Consider the following 26,810-nt stretch of genomic DNA (forward strand, 5'->3'; position numbering starts at 1 on the left):
GGACATCTCCATGCCCTTGCTAATGAAACATGGCGTTTACACCACAGATGCTAGTCTCAAGCTCGAGCGACCTTTATCCTTGTTTTAGGCGGCTAATTCGACTAGGAACCTGTTTAGAATATACGGTACACTTCCTAATGAGTTTCATGATCTTACGTTGCGACGCAGACCTCATGGTACCTATTGTATATTCAAGGACTTTATCTATGCACCTTGCATGGGTATACAGATAAAGTATAATGCTATAATCGAATAAAATAATAAAATATTATTAAAATAAAGATTGTTTTACATTAGAGTCAATGAAGCTCGAGCCACAAGTTGGCTTGTCGAGCACCTACTCTAACAATCTCTCACTTGCCCTATAGCCAACTACACATAGATCTTAGACCCATTGCTTCGCGATGCTTCTCAAACAATGGTCCTGGCAGGGGCTTTGTTAGTGGATCAGCAACGTTATCTGCGGAGGTGACTCTCTCTACCGATATGTCTCCTTTTCCCACAATCTCCCGGATTATGTGGAACTTCCTCAGTATATGTTTGGATCGTTGATGAGATCACGGTTCTTTTGCTTGCGCTACGGCACCGGTGTTGTCACAGTAGACCGGGACTGGTTCAACTGTTTGAGGAATGACACCCAACTCTTGGATGAAATTCCTCATCCAAACACCCTCCTTTACCGCAGCCAATGCAACTATTTATTCGGCCTCAGTGGTTGAATCCGTTGTGGTGTCGTGCTTGGAACTCTTCCAAGAGACAGCACCACCATTGAGCTTGAATACAAATCCAGAGGTCGATTTCGAATCATCCACGTCTGATTGGAAGCTAGAATCAGTGTAGCCTTCCAATTTTAGTTCTCCACTCCGGTAAACCAAGAACAAATTTTTAGTTCTTCTCAAGTACTTAAGAATGTCTTTCACTGCTTTCCAATGCAGTGGACCGGGATTCGACTGATATCGGCTTGCAACACTCAGTGCATATTCAATATCAAGTCGAGTAGATATCATACCATACATAATACTGCCTATGGCAGATGCATATGGAATGCGGCTCATGGTTTCTATATCTTCATCGGTCTTAGGACACATAGACTTGGATAGATTCACACTATGAGACATTGGGAGATATCCTCTCATGGACTTCTCCATAGAGAATCTCCTCAGTATGGTATCAATATATGTATATTGGATGAGCCCTAGCATCCTCTTTGATCTATCCTATAGATCTGTATTCCTAATACATGTGATGCTTCACTCATATCCTTCATGGAGAACTTACCAGCTAACCATACTTTAGCTGACTGTAACATCCCTACATCATTCCCAATGAGTAGTATGTTATCAACATAAAGTATTAGGAATGTCACTGCACTCCCACTAACCTTCTTGTATACACTAGGTTCCTCAGGATTTTTGGCAAAATCAAACTCTTTGATAGTGTTGTCAAATCTAAGGTTCGAGCTCCTTGATGCCTGTTTGAGTCCATAAATGGATCTCTGATGTTTGCATACATTATGCTCACTTTCTACTGATGCGAATCCTTCAGGTTGAAACATGTAAATCTTTTCCTTAATATCCCCATTATGGAACGCTGTCTTCACATCCATTTGCCATATTTCATATTCATACTATGCTGCTATGGCTAGCAATATCCTAATGGACTTGAACATTGCGACTGGAGAAAAGATTTTCTCATAGTCAACACATTGCCTTTGATTATATCCTTTTGCTACCAGTCTAGCTTTGAATGTCACCACCTTCCCATCTACTCTAAGTTTCTTTTTGTAAATCTATTTGCATCCTATGGGAACAATTTCCTTAGGTGGATCTACTAAGGACCATACTTGGTTCGAATACATGGAGTCCATCTCGGACTGCATGATTTCAAGCAATTTAGATGAATCGACAGCAGACAATACTTCCTTGAAATTTCTTGGATCACATCCAGGAATGGGCTCATCTTGGCCCTTTTCAAGAAGCAGTCTCAACCTATTAGGCGGTCTTGAGATCCATTCGGATCTCCTAGGAGCTTGTGTTTCTTTGATTGGCTGTTGGTGTGTGGATTCTACGACTTGTGTAGTGGGTGGTTTTCGAATCTCATCGAGTTCTATCATCCTGCCTTTTCTATCTAATAGAAACTCCTTCTCTAAGAAGGTGGCATTCCTTGAAACAAACATCTTTGTTTCACTAGGATAATAGTATCCAACAGAGTTCTTTGGATATCTCACAAAGTAGCACAAATTGATACTACTAACCAATTTGTCTCCCACTGCCTGCTTCACGTAAGCAGGGTATCTCTATATTCTTAGATAAGAATATTTGGGCGGCTTTCCCATTCATATCTCATATGGAGTTTTATCCACTTCCTTTTTAGGGATTTGATTCGACAACCTTGCCTCTGTTTCAAGTGCATATCCCCAAAGGGATGGCGGCAACTCAGTGAATCGCATCATAGATTGGACCATGTCCATCAATGTCTGATTACGACGTTCTGACACACCACTCAACTGGGTTGTGGAAGGCGAAGTCCACTGTGAGAGAATCCTATTCTCGTTAAGGTAATCTTGAAACTCAGTACTCAAGTATTCTCCACCTCGATCTAATTGTAGTGTTTTAATACTCTTTCCTAATTGTTTCTCTACTTCTGCTCTGAATTCTTTGAACTTTTCAAAGGATTCAGACTTGTATTTCATTAAATACACATACCCAAACCTCGAATGGTCATCGGTAAAAGTAATGAAGTAGAAATGGCCAAATCTCGTGCTAACACTTAGCGGGCCACAAACATCTGTATAGATCAAATCCAACAGATCATGTGCATGTTCCACTTTCCCTAGGAAAGGGGCCTTGGTCATTTTTCCTTTCAGACAGGACTCACACGTCTCTTAGAGAGTTTATGTCTGACGAGTCAAACATGCCCTCTCCCACTAACATTGGATCCTTCTTTGGGAAATATGTCCTAGCCTAATGTGTCACAAATGTGCTTGGTTTAGACTATCTTGTTTTCTTTTAGTTGTTGTTGAAATTGTGTTTACTTGGACATTCACTTATCATAACTTCCAAAAGGTAGAGCGTAATTGCAACTCCTTGCAACCCTTACGGAATTTTGCCTCACGTTTGAGGAAGGTCTAATAATATGATCCCTTTTCTCTTCACGTGTCGAGCCCGGCCCATCAATGTTGAACCTTAGTGGACGGTCGCCATGAGATCCCTCAATAATATGAGCCGAAGTCATGGGAGTTCCACGTAGTTCACATCAAATATGTCAGTGGAAGTCACAGCTTTCTGGCGTCCAGGCCTCCCCAATAATATGAGCCAGACACTGACCGCGGGTAGCGTTCATCATGCAACCACCATTGATGGAAGGCAAGGAATTATTAAACTTTCTTTTAATTATCCTTTTAATGAGCTTGATTTAAATTTTGGATCTCATCCAAAATGAGAGATTTTAATTTTAAAACTTTGTCTCATCATTAATTTTAAAACTCGTTCCATGATTGTTTGTATGATTGACGGATTCATGCAACTCTTGTCATTATATTAATAATAACACACATAATGATTGTTTATAATATATCACATACATCATAAATAATAAAGGATGATCGATAACCGAGAGCTAATTGATCCGTACGAGCCACATACGGATCCATGTTCATAACCTAGGTAAATGCAGGGATGCAAACGCAATATTACATAAGCTTCCAATATTTTACATGTCTTCGATCTTCAAAACTCTTTCCGAGGATCGGGCCCACCGTCTTAAAATCTTGATCTCCCACTAATTCTAATATTTACATTAAATATTCATGGCACATTGGGATACAAATTTAGGGGGTGATAACGGACCATAAACCAGGTCCACTTTTAATTATCAAATAATCAAAAATTACATAACGTAAAATATCCTAACATACACCTAGCACATTGGTCAGGGCTCTCGATCATCCTTTTAACATATAATATCATTTATTATATAAATCCGATAATATCACATATTATCAATAAATCGTGTATCTCATAAATTATCACTAACCGCCATAATTATCAAATTAAATTAACACTTTTATTTAATTTCAAATAATTAAATTTCTTGTAAAACACCTTTTACTATAAATAATTAAAATCATATTTTATTTATTTATTTTGTAAGAAAATGATTTTATCAAAATTGTTGTTGGTGTAAAATCGTCCGTATTTTTACAAAATATCAATTTAGCCCAAAATTTTAAAACATCAGAAAATCGCCCATGGCCCGAACAATTCAAGCCCACGACCCAGCGCGGTACCCGAGACGTTCCCGGGTACCCGCCCACTGCCCGATCCGATCGGGCGCTGGCGGGCGCGCTGTGCGCTGGCCGCACGCACAGGCGTGCAGGCCGTGCGCGCGGCGCCGGATGCGCGCACCGTGCGACGCCCCGCGCTGCGCACGTCTACCCGGAACAGTTCTGGGCAGACCAAATTTTTTTTTTCAAAAACAGATTTTTAAAAAATAATTTTTAGGGGCGTTTTTCATAAAAATTCTTACGCGATTAGAAGTAATAAACTCAACACAATTTAATTAAAATACACGATTGAGAATTACCGGCTCTGATACAACTGTTGGGACATCGTATTGTCGCATCCAAGACGCAGCGAAAGTTTAAAAATTTTGTTCTTGAGCATCGTGTGTTCAGAAATATTCATAGGGCGTTTAGGATTATACCTTTGCGTTCTGGACGCTTGACTCCAAACTATTCCGATGTTTAAACGGATATAGCCCTTCTTGTAAATCCTTACGAACGGCTCTTCAAATTTGATCGCCTAATTATGTCCACGATCAAAAACTCTGTTCCTCGCTTGGATTGCACTAGAAATCGCAAGCGATTTGTGCGGTAAGATTTCGGCCTCCGAATTTCCAAAATCCGGAGACGATGCAGCGACGACGGCGTGACAGTGGAAGGAAGCATGATGGCCGAATTTCTCCCAAATCTTTTCAAATTGGCCGAGAGTCTCAATTCATGGTGGGAATCAATTGATTCTTAATCAATAATTATAGAAGCTAATTATGTCATTAATCTAAAATAAATTCTATGACTTTATTTGCTTTAACCCACATGGCCGAGACTTCAATTGGAAGAGAGAAAAGCTTTTGAGTTGTTTTTGTGTGCAAAAACTTGTGTGTATTATGAGTCCTAGTGGTGTATTTATAGATTGAGACTTCTAATCCAATTAGGAATCCCTCTCCCACAAGGACTCTTAATAATTCCATTATATTATAAACTCCCATATTATTAATATATAATGTATTTATTAACCTTTAATAATACATGATATAATAATATCATATACACATATTTTATAGCATCATATAAAATATATACATGTATATGTTTATTAAGTTAAATAACTATTATTTAATTTATAAACTTAACTCATTGGTTAATTTAAATTCTAGACTATTTATGGAAATTTGTGCATTTTAGTAATCACCACTACTAGCACAATCATTTAATTAGTAAATTCCAAATTCACTAATAAAATGATTCCGAACTCATTATAACCTCGATCGACGATCCGAGAGTGCCGATGTACCAAGGATACAAATCTTGTTCATGTAATGAAAATTGAAAATTTCAAAGATCAAAATTTTCACTTACCATATTAGGCAGCTGCTAGTTTTAGTGAATTCCTTCACAAAACAGGCAGTTCCACTCTCCTTCCTTATTTAGCAATCATGCTAACTTCCATTTCTTCCATCCAATGGAATCAGCTTATAAACTTCTTTATAAGCTTCTTGTTTGATCTCCATCAAACTATAGTCGCCAAATTCCAACTCCTTGAAATTTGACTATCTCAACAGGAACACAGAATCCGATACTTGTGTGACCCTCAATGGTTCAGGGATACAGCTAGCCGTGGGTTCACATCTCCATGTGATTCAGAATAACATTTATTCTTATTCAGGTTTATCCTAGTTAACCCCATTCTTTTCATCAACTCCTTGATCAAGAATGTCAGAACTCGTTTCTGATTGCACCCATCGGACAATGGTAAGAGCATCTAGTAGCATCGCCCCATGATCCCCTAGGTATCACTGATAGTGCCTGCAAGAACTTTTAGTCATGGTTAGCATACAGTACGGTCCCTTCAACACATATATACCGATCGAATCTGCAACCATTGGTATATCGAGAGTTGCATATGAATTCGATAACGATGTGATTTATCTTTGAATATTAATAGTCGCATGGCATGTGCAACTTGGAAAACATCTTTGCCTAAAGCACATTTCTTGCTCTGGCCAGAGACTCCTTGCACTATTAACTCATCAGATCACATAGAATATCTTCACCCGTAGGCGAACGATGAATCCCCGACTACAAAGCATTTGCTCCTACGTATTTCGAAACTACACCAACCTCGCCACCTGATGACCCTCGATGGAGTTGGTAAACGGATCAAAGTGCATGCTAGTACGTATAGCCCCTACATTGTCCCGGGTCAAAAGACTAATAGTGTACAACCATAACTGCGGACTATTCCATTCGATAAGTGAGAACCACTTGGACAGTCCGAGGGAGGGTTGTTCAGTGCATCATCATATGATCAACCATCTGTGTGAATGGATATCTCCATGCGCTTGCCAATGAAACATGGCGTTTACACAGCAGATGCTTGTCTCAAGCTCGATCGACATTTATCCTTGTTTTAGGCGGCTGATTCGACTAGGAACTTGTTTAGAATATACGGTACACTTCCTAATGAGTTTCATGATCTTACGTTGTGATTGCAGACCTCATGATACCTATTGTATATTCAAGGACTTTATCGTAAAATATTTTTAAAATAAAGATTGTTTTAGATCAGAGTCAATGAAGCTCGAGCCACAAGTTGGCTTGCTGGGCACCTACTCTAACAAGCTCTCCTTTCTTAACATCTATCTTGGCTTCAGCAGTATCCAGAAACGGCCATCCTATGATAATAAGAACCTGATGATCTTTTTCAATGTCAAGAACGAAAAAGTTCTGCTGGAAATATCAACTTGTCAATCTTCACCAATATATCTTCCACTATGCCAAAAGGAAACTATATAGATCTATCTGTCAGCTACCAAAATATTACGGTGGTCTTTATCTAATTTAAATCAAGTTGCACTTGCCCCAATCTATATCTATATATATATATATATCTATACATATTATAAAAGTGTGAATCAAGGTCAAAGTTTTTCTATTGTGTATTGTCAACTTTGTCCTTAGTTTGTACATACAGGAAAAATTTAGTGAGGATGTTTTTGTCAAATCAGTTATTATGATAAGGACAAAATTGTCAAACTACATTTATGTTTGATAATGATCAAGTTGCCAAAAAAACTGAAACTTTAAAATTCTTTGATTTTTATTTTCTTGTAGATGAATTGAACAAACTTTTTTCACAAAAAATATTAATTTGAAAATATTGAAATACCAAAATATATTGGTTTTATTTACTTATAGATGAAGTGAAAAAGAATTTTTTCACAAAAAACTTAATTTGTAGATTTTTTCACAAAAAAGTTAATTTGTAAGATTAAAATAACAAAATTCTTTTGTTTTATTTTCTTGTAAATAAAGTGAAAATATTTTTTCCACAAAAACTTAATTTGTATAACGATATGATGTTAAATATCTTTTATTTTACGTTCATTAAGATTAATTATTTTAAATGAAGAATTAAACTAATGAAGCCAAATAATTAAACTAATTTTGTTTTTGTTTTGACAAGGTTGGTGTCTTGAAGAAGGTTCGATATTTAATTACATTTACAAAATGATAAAAGAATTATCAGATATAAATATAGATAATCCTAATAAATATTTTATTGATATTTATTTTATCTACATTTCTTTATCAAAAAGAAAGTCAACTAATATTGTTCAAAGCCTTGGTTTATTTTGAAAATTTAACGATATAAGATCGAATAATATATTTATATTAATTTTAACTATATTTTCCTCTTTTTAAAGGCTAGAAACTATAAAAAATTATTTTATGAGAGATTCTTGCAATTATCGAATGATTATTTTTATGAGAGATATATATTGACAAATCATTTATAGTTTTTGTAACATTAAAAGATATATCTTTGAATGTAAATTTTTAAAATTATGGTAAATAAATTTTTATAAAATTTATTCATTAGCAATACTCACTACTTCTCCATAGATAAAGTCAAAGTTATTTGGTTTTTATTTACTTGTAAATGAAGTGAACAAATGTTTTTCACAAAAAATATTTGTTTGAATGTGATTTATTTTATTTTGTAGATTTATAATCTTTTGAATGATTTTATATATGCAAGAAGTTTATCTTTAATTTGGTGAGGAAGTTTTTGTAAAATCAATTATTATGATGATGTCAAGATTATCAATCTACGTATGCTAGGCAAAGCTCAAGTTGCCAAAAAGATGGAAACTCCAAAATTCTTTGGTTTTTGTTTTCTTGTAGATGAATTGAATATATTTTTTTCCGCAAAATATTAATTTGAGAATATTGAAATACAAAAAATCATGGGTTTATTTGTTTATAGATGGAGCGAAAATATTTTTTTCCCAAAAAAATTAGTTTGTACAATATTGAAATACCAAAATTCTTTTGTTTTATTTGGTTGTAAATATAGTGAATTTTTTCCACAAAAAACATAATTTGTGTAAGGACATGATATTAAATATCCTCCATTTTGCATTAATGTGAAATTTGTTGCAGCCTTCTTTGAATCTGATTTGAACACGTTTCGTTCGGCAACTGAATTTCAGAAATTGCGGATGTTCATACTGGAATATTCGACATTTCAATGTATCCCATTCACAAGCTTCTTCTTGTGATTTCTTATTTCTACTATTAGTTCTATAATATTTGTGAGGTGTTTGTTCTCCTGTATTAAGAGAGTTTGTGTTCTCTTTGGAAGCACAGTTAGTGAGTTGTATACCGTAAACTATTATAGTGGAATTCTTTTCATCTTGCCCGTGGTTTTTATCCTAATAATTTTTATGGGTTTTCTACGTAAATCTCGGTGTCCAGTTTATTCTTTATTTTCAGGATTTATTATCTCAAATTCCGCACGTGAGACCAACAAGTGTTCTCTTAAAATTCTGAGTATGCTCTATGGTTGCAGCCTAGACTGATCTTCCACATCAGAAAAGATTTTTTGAGATTTTTTTATTAAGGCGGGATTATTTTGTTCATTCTACTAAATTGTTGTAGACATAATGGCGGGCAGGTACGAGATAGCAAAATTCAACGGAAGCAATTTTATGCTGTAGAAAATAAATATAAAAGCAATTTTAAGAAAGGAGAATTGCTTGGCGACTATTGGAGATAGACTGGTGAAAATTACGGACGATGGAAAGTGGAACGAGATGAATGATAATGCTGTTGCTAATTTACACTTAGCTATAGCTGACGAAGTTTTGTCAAGTATCTCTGAGATAAAAACAGGCAAAGTTATCTGGGATACTCTGACAAAGATGTACGAGGTCAAGTCACTACACAACATGATTTTCCTAAAGAGAAGGCTTTATACTCTTCGGATGGCGGAATCCTCATCGATGACCGACCATATCAACACACTAAATACTCTATTTGCCCAACTCACTTCCATGGGGCATAAAATAGGAGAAAATGAACGTGCGGAGCTTCTTTAAAGTTTACCAGATTCATATGATCAACTTAAGAGAGTGTGTGTTCTCTTTGGAAACACAGTGAGTGAGTTGTACACCGTAAAATATTATAGTGGAATTCTTTTCATCTTGCCTGTGGTTTTTACCCTAATAATTTTTAGGGGTTTTCCACGTAAATCTCGGTGTCCAGTTTATTCTTTATTTTCGGGATTTATTATCTCAAATTCCGCACGTGGGACCAACAAGATGACCTTATAAATATTTCGTGAGTATTTATTCTATCTATTTTTCTTTATAAAAAAATCCAACTAATATTTTTCAAAGCCTTAGTTTATTATTAAAATTTAACAATATATGATTAAATACATACAGTTTTACTAATTTTAACTATTTTTCGTCTTTGTAAAGATCAGAAACTATAACCATTACTTATTGGATGATCTTGCAATTGACGAAGATGTATTTTTATAAAGAATGGATATAAGTAAATCAATTATAGATTTTTGTAATCTGAAATGACATATCTTTGAAGGTAAATTTTTAAAATTATTATGAATAAATCTTTACAAAAATTATTCATTATTGCTCAATATTTCTCCTTGTGAGTTATAATTGATAATAAGAAAGGTCAAATTTATTTGTTTTTATTTGCTTGGTGAACATATATTTTTCACAAAATATTAAATTGAATATGATTTGTTTTATTTTGTAAATCTATAATATTTTGAATGAGTTATATATGCAAGAAGTTTCTCAGAAAAAAATTAATATATACAAATTTAATACTTCCAATAATATAGTATGAAATATAAAAAAATATGTTATCGTAATTTTGAATTTTTGTATTTAAATAACATATTGCATAAATATGTTATATCATTAAGAGTTGAACACTTTTTGATAAATATAATAAAATATTAATTAAATCATATTTTGTCAGTTGTCTAGAAGATAGAATAACCAAAATTCATTGATTTTATTTGCTTATAGATTAAGTTAAAATATTTACAAAAAAATAAATATAATTTGTAGAATACTGAAATAACAAAATTCTTTGGTTTTATTTGGTTGATGAAACAAACTTTTTTTTTCTACAAAATACTTAATTTGTGTGGAGATTTGTAGAGGCATCAAATAGAGAAGAATATACATTTCTTCTCATAAGATTTGCTAATGAAGATGGCGAGAATATTTTTTTTCACAGAGAAGAAAAAACTGATGACAAAAAAATCATGAAAGCAATATAAATTGAAAATATAAAAGAAGAAAACATTTGACACAATAATTTAATTTAAGGTTTAGAATATATTATCTATATTATATTTTTATTTTTCATAAATCAATAACACATGGTAAAATAAGTTGTCAACGTTATGTATTATACTTTTTTCTTCTCTCAAATTTAATTTTAATAACTATTGTGATATCAATTTTATATTATATTTTCTCCAATGTCTAATTTATACAAAATTATAATATTTATTACTACTATGTTTTTCAACAATTATTAATTTATTTAGATTGCGCTTGGATAAATTGATTTCAAATTTATGGATTAGAATTATAATTTTATTGTTAACAATGAAACAATATATCAAATCTTGAATCTACACATTACTTATTTACATATTATTATTTATATAAAGTAGAATAAATTTCAAATAACATTATTATTGGGTGGACTTAAATAATATCATAATTAACATGAAATACTACTATATAAACATGAAATGAGTGGATTTGAAGTTTATGTTGTTACTTCTCTAAATAACAAAAATGCATTTGAATATATTGAAATCCTTTCATTCAAGAATAACCTTAGATTTATAACACATAAAATTTTTAAACAAATATCTTTTGCACTCATTTTATAATACATGTAGTACAAATTATATTACATTGAATTTCCTACGGATAATGCTAAAGGTACAACCAATATATCTACTGCGATATTTACAACAATTATATCGTGAGATTTTGTTATTATCTAATGAGATTTTATATTTAATTTATCTTGAGATTTTGATAAATGAAATTTCTGTATTGATTTTTTTGAATTGTAAGAATTATTGTACAAATTTGGTTGTACATGTAGCATTACTCATTTTCTATCGACTAATATAGCATGAAATCATTAATATATAATTTTTTGTAAATTAATCTCTTCTGATCTCATTTCTTTAACAACAATTATTGATAATAGAAATGTATTTTCACGTGCGTCACACGTGTCTTTACCTAGTATATATAAAAAGTATGGATAAAGGACATTGTTTTTCAATTGTGTAATGACAAAATTAACCTTCTATACATACTTACATAATAGAATGTAACTCCTATATTAATTTTATCAAATAATTCATCTTTATATACTACATTTAAATTTTTTATCTTTTTAATTTTCTCTTCACATTTTTTTCCAATAATTTTATTGTAATTTTGTAATTATATTTTTAGTGTAGTTTCTAATTAATTAATAAACTATAGTATATCACAAAAAGATATATGAAAAATTTATAACTATATGTGCAATAGTAGAATAACTAATATATTTTATGGGTTTTTTAACAAAGAATTGAAAGTAAAGAGTTTAATTTTGATTTTAAAAGATATTACGATTTTTCTGTAAAAGTGTGGATAAAGGGCATTGTTTTCCAATTGTGAAATGACAAAATTAACCTTCTATACACACTTCAAGAATAGAATGTAACTCCTATATTAATTTTATCAAATAACTCATCTTTATACTACATTTAAATGTTTTATCCTTTTAATTTTCTTTCTACATTTTTTTTCAATGATTTTATCGTAATTTTGTAATTATATTTTTAGTGCAATTTCTAATTAACTAATAAATTATAGTATCACAAAAAGATATATGAAAAATTTATAACTATATGTATAATAGTAGAATAACTAACATACTTTATGGGTTTTTTTAACAAAGAATTGAAAGTAAAGAATTTAATTTTAATTTTAAAAGATAGTAAGATTTCAAAAAAATATGAAAAAAATCATCTATAACAAATATATATGTTATATGTATAATTATTTATTAAATTGTATAACTAAAAAATTACATGTATTGCTTGTAAAATCAATCATCAATCAAAACTTTGAATATGTAATTCATGAAAAGAGATTTAATGAGCAATAAAAAGACTCTAAGTTATTTTCTACTGTAAAAACAATATATGATATAATCCTTATAATAAATATAATTATAATGATCCTAAATTAGCATTTGTCAAAGTATCAGAATTTTTACATATGATATTTAATATCTTTATTTAATTATTTTGAAATCAAACTAATTAATTCAATAGATACAAAAATAATATTTTTTATGAAAGTTTACTTCTTTTGTTATATTTTAAATTTTAATGGTGAAAATCATATCAATAGTTTAAAATCTATATTTAATAATTATTATATGAGTTTATTTGATATTTACCATATACTCTTATTTGAATGTGCATTTCTTTACATATGTTGATTTATTTATTATTTTAAAACTTATTTAACAAAAAATTAATAGTCATCAATGTTAGTCTACGAAAAATCGATATATATATATAATTTATTATCCATGATATAGAATTGTAAAATTAAAAAGTATAAAATTTCTTTAGGAGGTTAAATTAAATATTATGAGTTATATTTTACTATCAATATTATTATTTCATTTGTTTTAATATCGTTTTTATGAGTTAGACACAGTGATTTTAAATTGATAATTATTTGTCTTTAGTATGCTTCGTTTTTGTAGATTATGATTTATACATTGATAAAATTCATAATTTTGTTGATTTTTAGGTTATTATGCTTTATACGTGGCGTTGAATATATAATTTTTTTAAAAAAATTGTTTCATTTCATTTAGTTCTATATATTATATTCATTACAATTTATTATATAACATAAAATCAACTTCTTGAATTTTAATTTGGGAAACAATTTTGAAAGTAAGTTATATAAGTTCTTATAAATCGTCTAATATGATAAGAAATTAAACCCAGATAAATAACAAAATGATTCAAATTGTTTTTAAGAAAATCAATTTTTTTAAATTTTGATAATATAATTGATATTACAACGCACATGGTAGTATCACAAATGGGGCTACCCACAAGTTGTACTCTTATGCACGTGATACTGTAAAAGTCCTAGGGTCCTTAATCTTTTGTGGAAACTTCCTTTGGATGATAGCACTACATTATTTAGGCAAAGTGACATGCTCAAAATCTTAAAATATCTGCTTTTTGGACATAATCTGCTTGAAGAATTTCTGGTACCCAGGTGTCTGCCGCGAGAGTCAAAAAAATGGATGTTGATATGAACTTTATTGAAAATTTTAAAGAACTTAGAAAAATTATCATCCAATCCTTTTTTTTCTGGAAGCCCTGTGGCAACGGAATATAGGCCTTGAGAATATCTGGTGTTCTGTTCAATATAGATGATTTCATCATGAGTTCGTCTTTTGATTGATCGTCCTGTATCTTCAGTATCTCACCTTTCTTCCCATCACTCAACTCTTCGGTGGCTTGACCAACTTATTTGACATCCCTAATCATTACGGAATTACAGTGCTCCTTAAGATTCACCTTAGTGTTTCTGGGAAACTTTCCTCTCCGTTGTTTGGTTATGTCACTTGCAAGTTGACCAATTTTGTAGAGCCATCCATATTGGTCATATGCATCTCCAGATTGTCCAGCCTATTCTCAATCTTCTTCATTCTATTCGAAGATTCAAAAACAAATATGCTAACCAAATTTTCCAACGATGACTTGCATTTACCCTTTTGATTGTTGAACTCTGGACGAGTATTCGACATATTTTTATTGTTGGCATAAGATAAATTCTCATGAATACTAAGGCTTGGATGATACTGATTAGGTACAGGGGGTTACCTCGATAGCCGACATAACTTCTGTAGACATATTGAGCCTCCTCAGTGCTAGTCCCTTCCTCGGCGGAAAAACTTTTGTTTCAGAGATTTTTGTGTTCATTTGTTTATTACTGCTATTTGTATGGTAAGTGGGGATACTTGAGCAGTGAGTGATATGATTGGATCAACCCCATAAACTCAAGCAGATTTTTCAATAAAGATCTCTCAGATGGCCATCAAAAACTGTTGGTCATTTACTCCGGAATATCATAAGCTTGATCTGGCATTTTATCAAGATCGTTATCCCATCTACTGCATCAACTGAAATCCGTGTCGGTGTCTTCAATTCACTGCAGAAAATTTCAATATGCAACCAATCTTCATAATCATGGTTTGGGCATCATCTGAGTAAATCATTGAAATGTTCCCATGCTTCGTAAAGCTATTCAAACTCTTGTTATCTAAATGTGTTGATCAAAATCTTCAGTTGGCAGACTTGGCAGGTGTAAAGTATTTCGGCAGATATTTCGATTTCATATCTACCCATGTGGTGATGCTACCTAGTGGCAATAATTGGAGAAAACTCCTTTCTTGATCCCTAAGAGAAAACAAAAACAAATGCAGTCTAACAGTATCTTCCGAAACACAGTCAATACCCAAAAATGTTCTCAGGTGGAGATGGGGATCTGCACTAGCTGCGCCCCCAAACGGATTTTGTTGTACCATATTGATTAACGTCGATTCAACTAAAAATTGTTTGCATTGATCTTCCCACGAGCAATTCCAGAATATTGGCATTGTTCACTAGTTCGAAGTGATTTCTGGTGGGCACAGCATGAGGTGGATTATCATTATTTTCTTTGTTTTCAGCCATCTATCTAAGTTCTTCTTTTATTGTTTTCTCAATTCTTTAGAGTCTTTTAAATTTATGGATCAAAAAGCAACGAATCAAGACATTGAGTTTTGCGCATCAATTGCAAGACATAGAGAAAATATTTAAATTAAAATTCATAAATTAAGAAAAATAAACTCTGAATTAAAATTAATACTAACCGATAACAATATTAGTGTAAAGTAAATTAAATAATTCTCCTATTACGACGTCAAAAATTTAATGCGTGATTTCTTACTGCAAGTATATGGTGTCAAGCTTTGATTCTAGTACCTATAAAAGTGTGGATAAAATGCATTGTTTTTCAATTGTGCAATGACAAAATTAACCTTCTATACACACTTCAAGAATAGAATGTAACTCTTATATTAATTTTATCAAATAACTCATCTTTATACTACATTTAAATGTTTTATCCTTTTAAATTTCTCTCTACATTTTTTTCCAATGATTTTATTGTAATTTTGTAATTATATTTTTAGTGCAATTTCTAATTAAGTTATAAATTATAGTATCACAAAAAGATATATGAAAGTTTATTTCTTTTATTGTATTTCAAATTTTAATGGTGAAAACCATACCAATAGTTTAAAATATATAATTAATAACTATTAAACGAGTTTATTTGATATTTACCATATAATCTTATTTGAATGTATATTTCTTTACATATGTTGATTTATTTATTATTTTAAAACTTATTTAACAAGAAATTAATAGTCATCAATGTTAGTATACGAAAGATCGATACATAGAATTTATTATCCATGATATAGAATTGTAAAAAAAAAAATTTGGAGGGTAAATCAAATATTATGAGTTATATTTTACTATCAATATTACTATTTTATTTGTTTTAATATTATTTTTATGAGTTAGTCACATTGATTTTAAATTGATAATTATTTGTCTTTAGTATGCTACGCTTTTGTAGATTATGATTTATACATTGATAAAATCTATAATTTGGTTGATTTTTAGGTTATTATGCGTTATACGTGTTGCTTGAATATATAATTTTTTAAAAAAATTGTTTCAGTTCATTTTATTCCTTATATTATGTTCATTACTATTTATTATATAACATAAAATCAACAGCTTGAATTTTAATTTGAGAAACAATTTTGAAAGTAAGTTACATGAGTTCTTATAAATCGTCTAATATGATAAGAAATTAAACTCAGATAAATAACAAAATGATTCAAATTGTTTTTTAGAAAATCAAATTTTTAAATTTTTATAATATAATTGATATTACGTCCAACGCACGTGCATCATGCTAGTACTCAAATAAGTACGGATATCATCCCACAAATAATGAAACATTTAACCTTGCACTAAATATTGTAATTGAAATAATCTTAACTTTATCTAGAAAATCAAATATGATATTTGTTAAATAAAATAAAACAAATGAGCAGCGATCGATAGGAATAATAGGGAGAAAATCAATTAGAGATATGTGTTAGACATTCGATTTCACTTAACTACCCACTATGATTAAATATTATCAATGCCTATATCATAAATTCTTCTAGTTTATTAGCCAAGAAATTTCAATGATTTCTACTCTCTTTTCAAAGTGATAAGAAGATATTTATTACCTAATATCGATTACAATATTTATATTAAAACTCAAATATCAAATAATATAAACAGCTCAATAATTCTCATTATGGCTTCAATGGAGTTATAGGCTTCCGAACTCTATAAACTAAAGATATATTTTTCTATTGTCTTATTCAAAATCTCCTTTTCCAAGTGATAGATTCAAATAAATATAACGATTCAATTAATAATCAATTAATTGAACGTAAAAATTCAAGAAAATACAAATAAACGGAACTAAGAATTCAAATATATCAATCAAAATATTAAATCATAGTTTCATATCAAGCTACGTCATCCATCTAGACAATAGAATTAGTTCATAACATAATTAAAGAAAACACAATTCATGTTCTCAAACATCATTCAAAGATTTAGAGAAGAGAGAAATAAAACGAAGATAGATATCACTTCTTCGTCCTCGAATGACGTGTTGTCTCTCGTTGTACCAAGGTTTTTCTTCGATCTCCTCCTCTTGTCTCTCTAGCCTTATCTCTAATGTCGTGTCTCCAAAATACTGACTCCCTATGAAAAATCATCCCAAATTCTTTAAACACTTTGAAATGTCCTTACTTTAACTTTAAAAATTAAATAAATACAAGGAAATTTTTTTATATATAAACATTTTCTTCTAACTTTAAAACCATCCAACATAAAACTAATATTTAAAAATCTTAAATGCATAAAAATCGATAAATCGTCAACCACAAAATCGTACGTCAATTTTAAAATAATCCAAAAATAAACTTCAAAATAAAGCATAAAATCTTTAAATAAATAATCCTCAAAATTTTAGCTTTAAAACTTTAAATACTAAGCTATGCGGAAAATAGAAATCCCTCAGGAGTGTATTGTCGGATCCAATCCAATCAAGCATCAGCGCCTCCCTCAAAATCATCATCTTCTACGATCATTCAAACTTAGTGAATCTAATGACTCATCACGTTCTAACCATACATAGCAAATAATACATATACAGGCACATGCAGCTTTAAAATAATCTTTTAATAAAATAAGCTGGCATAAAAACCTGAAATCTTATATCATATCATAAATCATTAAATCATAAAGTTTTTCATCATCGTATATCATTTTTTGGTGAAGTTTGATGCTTGAAAGTGTATATCATATATCATATAATCATGGTCGACTGATCAGTCTAGCTATACCAAGTACCTAGGACGGGGCGCGTCGGCAACTCTCGTCACTAGGTCGTGGTCAAATATGAAAATACGATTTTCGGGCTCTCTCTGCGGCCTTTTCCCATAAACGGCTCCCTCTGGATCATTTTCCCTCACGATATCCCCATTAAAAATTTGGTGACACGGTCAATTCACATCTTTCAAAATATTTTTCCTTCCCTTTTATTTAAAAAAAAATCGTGTCCTTTAAAACTAGCATTTTACGAGAAAATTTTTACAGCATTTGCACATATCATAAAAATATCATATTTTCATCATAAAAATTTTAAAATACTATGTATTATGATTCTTCGGGACACAGCCATACCTTTCGACTACCCGGGACGTAAAATGATCATTTACCTCTAGACCTCGAACTTCTCAATTTTGACTTTTTCTTACTTTTCTTGACTCGAGCCTATCCATAGCATCATGTAAGCTTATTTTTTACTTCTAATATTTTTCATAGACATAAACCCGAGCCTTTCGATTTATTGACTTAATAGTTAAACTGTGAAGTGTTTTAAACTCGAATAAATTCAAAACTAATATTTTCATTCAAAATTTGAAATATAAACTTTTCATCCCTAAACTACCCATGTGAACCACAAACCAACCCCCATGAGCCACGGTTCGAACCCCATCTCCCTTCCTAGACATTCTCGAACACTAACCCCAATCGCGCCACTTTATTCCCAAAACTCTCGAGCTACCTTGGACCAGTCCACGCCCATAACACCAGCTTAACCTCATGGACCACCCCGAACCTTCCGGGACCAGCGCACCAGCCCCTAGCACCATTCAGCCCAGCACTGCGACCATTAGTTTTTCTCCTAGGGCTTGCGGCTTCCCTTCTCTCGAACCACTGGACCACCAGTGCCTAGCCATCCTCGAGTTGACCCCCTAGCCCCTGCGGGTCCTAGGGCTCGCAGTTGTTGCCCTCCTTCACCTAGCCTCTGTCCAGCAAGCCTTGAGCCTCCTTGATGCTCCAGCCACAGCCACACAGGGCCTGGCCCAAGCCCTGGCACTACCTCCCCTTAGCCAAGCCCCTCATGTGCCCAAACTCCATGGGTAACCCTCGAAAACCCTTGTTTCATCTTCTCCTTAGACTTGCTTATTTCCAGCCTACGTCCTTCCATTAAACGACTCATTTTACGACCCCAACGTCCCTTATTGGCAGTGTGTCCCTTAGATCATATAACATAATTCATATATGCATAGAAACATCGAAACTTTGAAAATTATACGTCTAAACGTAATACGATTTGAACATAATTTTTTTTCATTCTAGAAAACATAAATCATACATATTAATATTTGAATGGTGCACAAAAAAAGTTTAGAAGAGTGCCTTTACGTTTAGAATGCTAGAATATTTTATCGCTGGCGTGGGTCGCGAAAAAGAACGAATGGGTGACAACAACATTGGAATTCTTGCTTGAAGTTTTCGAAAATCTTGTGTGTGTGATGTGTGAAATTTTCGGCCAACTAGAGTCTTAGAAGCCTAGGATTTTATTTTATAATTTAGTGTTTTAGTTGATAAAGGAGTCTAGAGTTTAGAGTTTTTAGGACTCTAGCTTTGAAAATAATTAGCTCCATTAATCCTAGATAAATTAGGCCAATAAAGCCTAATTAAATATAAAATAAAAGTTTACAAAAATCGTTTTCAAAAATAATAAATTTCGGGTGCATAAAAATCATTTGTTTGACTAAAACCGTCTTCCGGATAAAATAAGGTTCGACTCATCAAATAAATTAGACTCCAACATTTTTAGAAAATTTTCATCCTATTAAATCATTTTATGGAGCCTTAAAAATATTTATCGAAATTTTTTTTATCTTGGTTGTCCTTGGTCTTCGTTCCCCAGCCTAATATCGAATATTCAGACAAAATCCTTAATTTCATAAATCATACAATTTAAACATTTAATCATATATCATATATCATTTAAGCATTTAAAATCAATCGAATAAAATAAATAAGCAATTTAAATAATTTTCATGCATGCGGTTTACATGAACTGGTTTGTGGACGTTACAAATACTCCCCCTCCTTAAATAACATTTTCTCCACGAAATTATGACTTATCGAACAACTATTGGTGGCGACTCCTCATCTCAGTCTCGGTCTCCCAAGTGGCTTCTTCCTCCGAGTGGTTCAACCACTTGAATTTGACAATTTTTATCACCTTGTTCCGCATACTTCTCTTCTGTCTGCCCAAAATTTGAGTAGGTCTATCCTCATAAGACAGGTTTGGTGTAAGCTACAGTGGCTCAAATTTTAGTACATGTAATAGATTCGGCATGTACTTGCGGAGCATCGATACGTGGAAGACATTGTGAACTCCTGCGAGATGAGATGGCAACGCCACTCGATATGCTAATGCTCCCACTCTGTCAAGTATCTCAAATGGTCCGATGAATCTCGGACTGAGTTTGAATTTCTTGCCAAAATCATAACACCTTCATAGGTGCTATTTTTTCAAATACGTGGTCACCTACTGCAAACTTGAGATCTCGTCTCTTGTTATAAGCGTAGCTCTTTTGTCGACTATGAATAGATCTCATCATCTCTCGGATCTTGGCGACTAAATACATGGTGTGCTGAACTATTTCGGGACCCATTGTAGCTCTTTCTCCTTCCTCGTCCCAATTGATTGATGATCTACATTTCCTTCCACATAGTGCCTCGTATGGAGCCATTCCTATGAATGACTAACAATTAATGTTATAGTTGAACTCCACTAGAGGTAGCTTCGGTTCCCAACTTCCTTGGAAATCGGTCACGTAAGCTCGGAATAGGTCCTCTAGAATCTGTATGACTCACTCAGACTGACCGTCTGTGTGGGGATGAAATGTTGTGCTGAATAGTAGCTTCGTTGAGCCACCAAACTTAATTTCCTACTTTCTAAATAAAATTAGTGCAATGGTGAGTAGGGTCGAATCCACAGGGAACGGGAGATGATTTCTTTCGAGTAAAAATAAATAACAAGGGGGTTTTGTTGATAAGAACAAAATAAAATATTAAAACTAAAATTAGAAAGCAATAAAAAAATATAAATCTAAACAAGAATTAAATTACCAATCTCTGATTCAAGGGAATTTTCACTATTCAATTATGTCACTGTTCATCGGCTAACATATTATTTATTCATGGAGTTACAAGTAATTAACCTTAGAAATATAGGGATAGCCGCTAAAATCCTTGTGTTTTCCTAATTTAATTGACCAAACCCAGCATCTAGTCAAAACTTATCAATAATTAACTGGGCACGATAGCGTTCCATATTAATTAAAGATAGCTTTTAGATTTGTGAAAACAGTTAATCCTAAAATCTAACAACCGAGATAGCTGCAATTGATAGATCGAGTTTCGTTGATTTATTTAGATTAAATATGTTATTATAGCACAACATATCTAATCTATCGCTACTCATGTACCAATCGTTCATGACAATTACGGATCACTGAATTCATGGATAGCAATAGAAAATTATATATCGAAACCGAGATACAACTTTCATAGAATTAAATATAAATCAAAAAATACTTGAACAAAACACGAAAATGAGATTGAAGCACAAAAAGCCTCACAGTGATAAATTGATATAGTAGAATTATCCCTTGAATCAGAAATAAAACTTAGCCTAGAGTTGTGGAGAGAAGTTGAGAGAAAATCCTTGCGCCTTTCTTTTGCTCTTCACGTGAGTTGTTGGAGAGGGTTGGGAGAGTTCTTTCTTGTTCAATCAGCCGACTCCCTTGTACTGTACGTGAGTAGTAGGCAAAGCAACAAAAGAACACAAAAATGTCTTGTACGTGAGGTAGGGTGGCTACAAGGAAAATTGGGTCCAACAAGTTTAATAGCCCAATAATCTAAAAAAAAATGGCCTAATCACTAAAATTAAAAGATACTTAAAAAATATCCTCCAAGAATATAGAGTTTTTTCCGTAAAAAAACTCTCTTATTTTTATTCCTTGATAAGAAAATTCCTCAATTCTCACTAAGCAGTAGAGAAGCAGTCACAAGGGGTGATCACGCCTTATCTAAAAATCACTTCTGAATTTTTCTGTTCCACGTCTTCCACTAAGATTGTATCGACAACTTTAAATGTGATATAATATCACCCTTTTTAGCCCAGATTTATCACAAGAGAGCAGAAATCCTACAATAAAATCACACAAAAATGTGTCAATTAAGTACATTGGTAGTGGTAACAATGAGAGATATGACAACAAAAATGCAAACTTTTATGAGCTTATCACTTGGTCCCCAAGGCTGCATGCAAACTCTTCTAGAACGATGAGGTGAGTTGTGTGTCTCTGTCCGACTCTTTGGAAACTGAAATTCCATGCAGTCTGACTATCTCTAGGATATACAGCTCCGCATACTGCGTCATGGAAAAAGTTGTCTTTACTGGTAGGAAATGTGCTGACTTAGTAAGAAGGTCCACTATTACCAAAATGGCATTGGATCCTTTTACCGTCTTTGGTAAACCTACCACGAAGTCCATCGTAATGTTCTCCCATTTCTACTCGGGGATGGGGAGTGGTCGGAGTATTTCTACTGGTGTTTGATGTTCCGCCTTCACTTGTTGAAATTTCAAGCATTTGGATACGTAGCAAATGATATCTCGTTTCATACCCTGCCACCAATATAAAAGTTGCAAGTCTTTGTACATCTTTGTACTTCCGATCTGTATAGAGTAAAGGGTATTATAGGCTTCTATCATAATTTCAACTCTAAGTGAATCTCCACTAGGAACCCATAGTCATCCTCGATACTTACAATGCCATCCTCATCAGTGTACAACATCCATCCTCTAGGTTCATCTCACTGTCTTCATTTCTATAGTTGCTCGTCAGTAATCTGTCCGGCTCGAATTCGGTCTCACAAAGTAGACTGTATTGTTGAAGTATCGAGATTAGGATCCTTGCCCCTAGTGAAAATTTCAATATCGAACCTCTGAATTTCCGTCTGCAAAGGCTTCTGTACTGATAATTGAGCCAAGACTGTTGTTTTTCTACTCAAAGCATCTGCAACTACATTTGCTTTTCCGGGATGATATCTAATGCCACAGTCATAGTCCTTCAAAAGTTCTAGACATCTTTGTTGTCTCATGTTCAGCTCTTTTTGGGTTAAGAAAGATTTGAGATATTTGTGATCCGTATAGATCTTGCATTTCTCACCATAAAGGTAGTGTGTCCAAATCTTAAGCGCAAATACAACTACTGCAAGCTCAAGGTCATGTTTCGGATAATTCTTCTCATGGACTTTCAGCTGTCTAGACGCATATGCGATGACCCGATCATATTGCATGAGAACTGCGCCCAATCCTAGCTTAGAAGCGTTGGTATACAGCACAAACTCCCTTTGATCTGTCAGCATAGCAAGAACTGGTGCGGTAGTGAGCGCTTGATTCAATTGATCAAAACCGCCTTGACACTCCGGTCCCCATGCAAATTTCGCATTCTTCTTCGTCAAATATGTCAAGGGTAATGCAATTGAAACGTCCACCACTCGTTTTTCTTAAAAAGTACTAGAAATTTTTTAAAAAAAACCTAACAAGATTTCGACCGAACCCATGCATTAAATAATTAAAGTATTTTTGACACCATTTTAAAATAAAGCAACCAACTAGTATTTGAAAAATCAAAGGAATAGTTCAAATCGTAAAGTCGTCAAACGTTTTACCAAACCTAAAAAGTAATAATTTGAAAAATATAGCTCATACTAAAACCTCTCAAAAACCACTTAAATCATAAATAAAAGTCGTAAAATATTAAAAGTAAATCATAAACTTAAAATCATAAGTGCGGAAAGTAGAAACGCTGGTCCTCGGGTTATGTGAACCTTCAGTCGAGTCAGGTCAACCATCAAGACCTCCATTAACATCATTATCATAATCACATGCACCAATCACATCTAGTGAGTCTAAAGACTCAACGCACCATAATCTTGATAACGAGTAACACATATACAGATCACATACAACAGTGAAAATACTTGTACTTAAATATCGTTTTCATGAAGATGCATAGCCATTAAACATGAACATTTTCGTAAACATTTTCTTTTTTATCATTTCATATCATATATCATTTCATCATTTTTATCATAAACATTTCCCTTTTTCATCATATGCATATACATTTTCCATTTATTGATTTTGGATCGTTAATTGTGACTTTCCTTTCCTCATAAGGTCGATGGATCCATCTATCATGTTACCACAGTACTGGGCGGCGGGAACATCAACGACACTCTCACCCGTCAACTTAGCCATGGCATATCCTCTTCATATGGAAATATGATCGTCGGGCTCCCTCTGGGGCCTTCTCCCATAGACGGGCTCCCTCTGGGGCCTTCTCCCACGAATGGGCTCCCTCTGGGCTTTTTCACTCCCGATATCCTCAATCATATCATCATATCATCATAATAGTCACAATTACTTTATCTCCTCCAACGTTTCATATTTTCATCACTTTATAAAAACATGCATATAAATATCATTTTTCTTTTTAAAACCAAGCATGAAACATGTCTTTGAGCATTAACATTTTTATCATAAAATCCATAAAAATTTAAAATAAATCATTTTAAAATATAAAACAGCATATCAGAGAACTGCCATGAATTTTACTAATTTTTAGGTGTAAAATTACCGTTTTACCCCTAGACGTAAAATTCTTTGAAATTTGATTTTTTTAATTTCATTGACTCTAACATGTCACAATTAATTATTTAAGCATAAATTAATTTTCTCATAATTTTATTTAGCTTAATCCTCGGGATTTTTAATTAATCTTTAATTATTTGTTTTTAATGTGTTTTAATCCCAAATAATTTCAAACTTTAATATAAATTTCTTAAATTCAAAACTTAGACTTATAATAAATATATGGCCCTCGTGAACTATGACTCGAGCCCCGTGAGCCATGTTTTGATTTTTATTTCAAAACAAAAACCCTAAGCCCTCGCCCGAGCCATCCTCGAACCCTATCGATTTTTCATCGAGCCATGCTCGAACCATCATGAGCCAACCCCTTCCAAGACAACTTAGGAACCTACTGGACCCAATCTAACCCATAGGACTTGACCCTAGTTGAAAACCGAAGCCCCAAGCTCAACCCATGAAGTGGCCGAGAACCCCATTAGACATAGGACTCTTAATCCACGCCTAGGACTTAGCCAACCCAACCAGCCCCTAGACCAACCTCTTGTGCACCCTCTTAGGACCCTAACCACTTGACCTAGCCCGGCCTGAGCCCCCTGGCAGAGCCCCTGACTCGATGGAAGGCTGCACAACCAGTGTGCGATGCATGCTCTTCTCGAGTGGGAGTCCTAGCAAGCTAGGACTCCTCCCTAGCCCTCGACTCGAACCCTAGCGCGGCTAGGACGCTCTCCCGGACTCATACCTGACCTTAGATATCCTTGTTCCCAAGCCGAGCCCAAGCCAAGCCTTTACTTCCAAAACCCGAGCCCCTATGATCACCTTGACAGCAAATGGGCTCCAGCTTGTGTTCATGATCTTGTCCATTGTTTTGGTTGAGTTTTATGACCCCTAAAGCTTCGTATAAACACCCTTGATCCTATTCCTAACATGGCAGCCCCCTTAAACACACAAAAACATGATTTTGGAACATAAAATCTTAAGTTTACCACATGTATATGCAATATTACGAAAATATTCATAAGAACATCATGCTTTTCATACCCACGTAATTTAAAACAATAATACGATGTGATATACGAGAAAAGGAGATGTATGGCGTATCTTTGCGTATTTTACGCACGAATTAACGTCGACGATTGAAGAATGACGACGAGGAGGGCCTTGGCTTGAATTTCCCTTGAAGCTTCAAAATTTTCTCTTCAAAACTATGGTGTGCGCCGTGTATTTGGTTGGAGAGAATTTGTAGTTTGATAGGAGAGTGAGCGTGGGGTTGTAGGGTTTAATGAGGAGGGTTTTGTATATTATATAGTTTAATTAATCACCAATTAAGATTAGGCCCATTAGGAATGTTAATTAGGCCCATTAGTGCTTAATTAAAATATAAAAATTATCTTATTTATTCGTCGGTTTGTCAAAACATTCATATTTTTGTTGAAAAACTAACACTGATAAAATTTACGTCCCGACGTATAAAATCACCTCAAAACCCCTTATTTTAAAAAATATGAAAAACATCAATCATATTTTAAATAATTAAAAACAATTATTTATAAAAACATTTTCTAATTTTCAGTCATCGGTCTCCGTTCCTCGATCGCTACTCGAATAATCCTTAAAAATACATTTTAATGCATGTAAGTAGAAAAACTACTAAAACATCTTATAAACATGTCACATAATCAATTTAGCAATTAACATCAATTAATTAATCATTTTTCATATTTCCTAGATTTACATGCAGTTGGATTACGTCGTCTTAATTTTGGACCTTACAACTCCCCCCCCTCCCCCCCCAAAAAAAAAATAAAATTTCGTTCTCGAATCAGAACTTACTGAATAGCTCTGGATAGCGACTCCTCAAGTCCCTCTCGGTTTCCCAAGTAGCTTTTTCTTCCGAGTGATTCAGCCATTTGACATTAACCATTGGA

The sequence above is a fragment of the Primulina tabacum genome, chromosome 9 (assembly GCF_025594145.1).
Source record: "Primulina tabacum isolate GXHZ01 chromosome 9, ASM2559414v2, whole genome shotgun sequence".
Taxonomy (NCBI): Eukaryota; Viridiplantae; Streptophyta; class Magnoliopsida; order Lamiales; family Gesneriaceae; genus Primulina; species Primulina tabacum.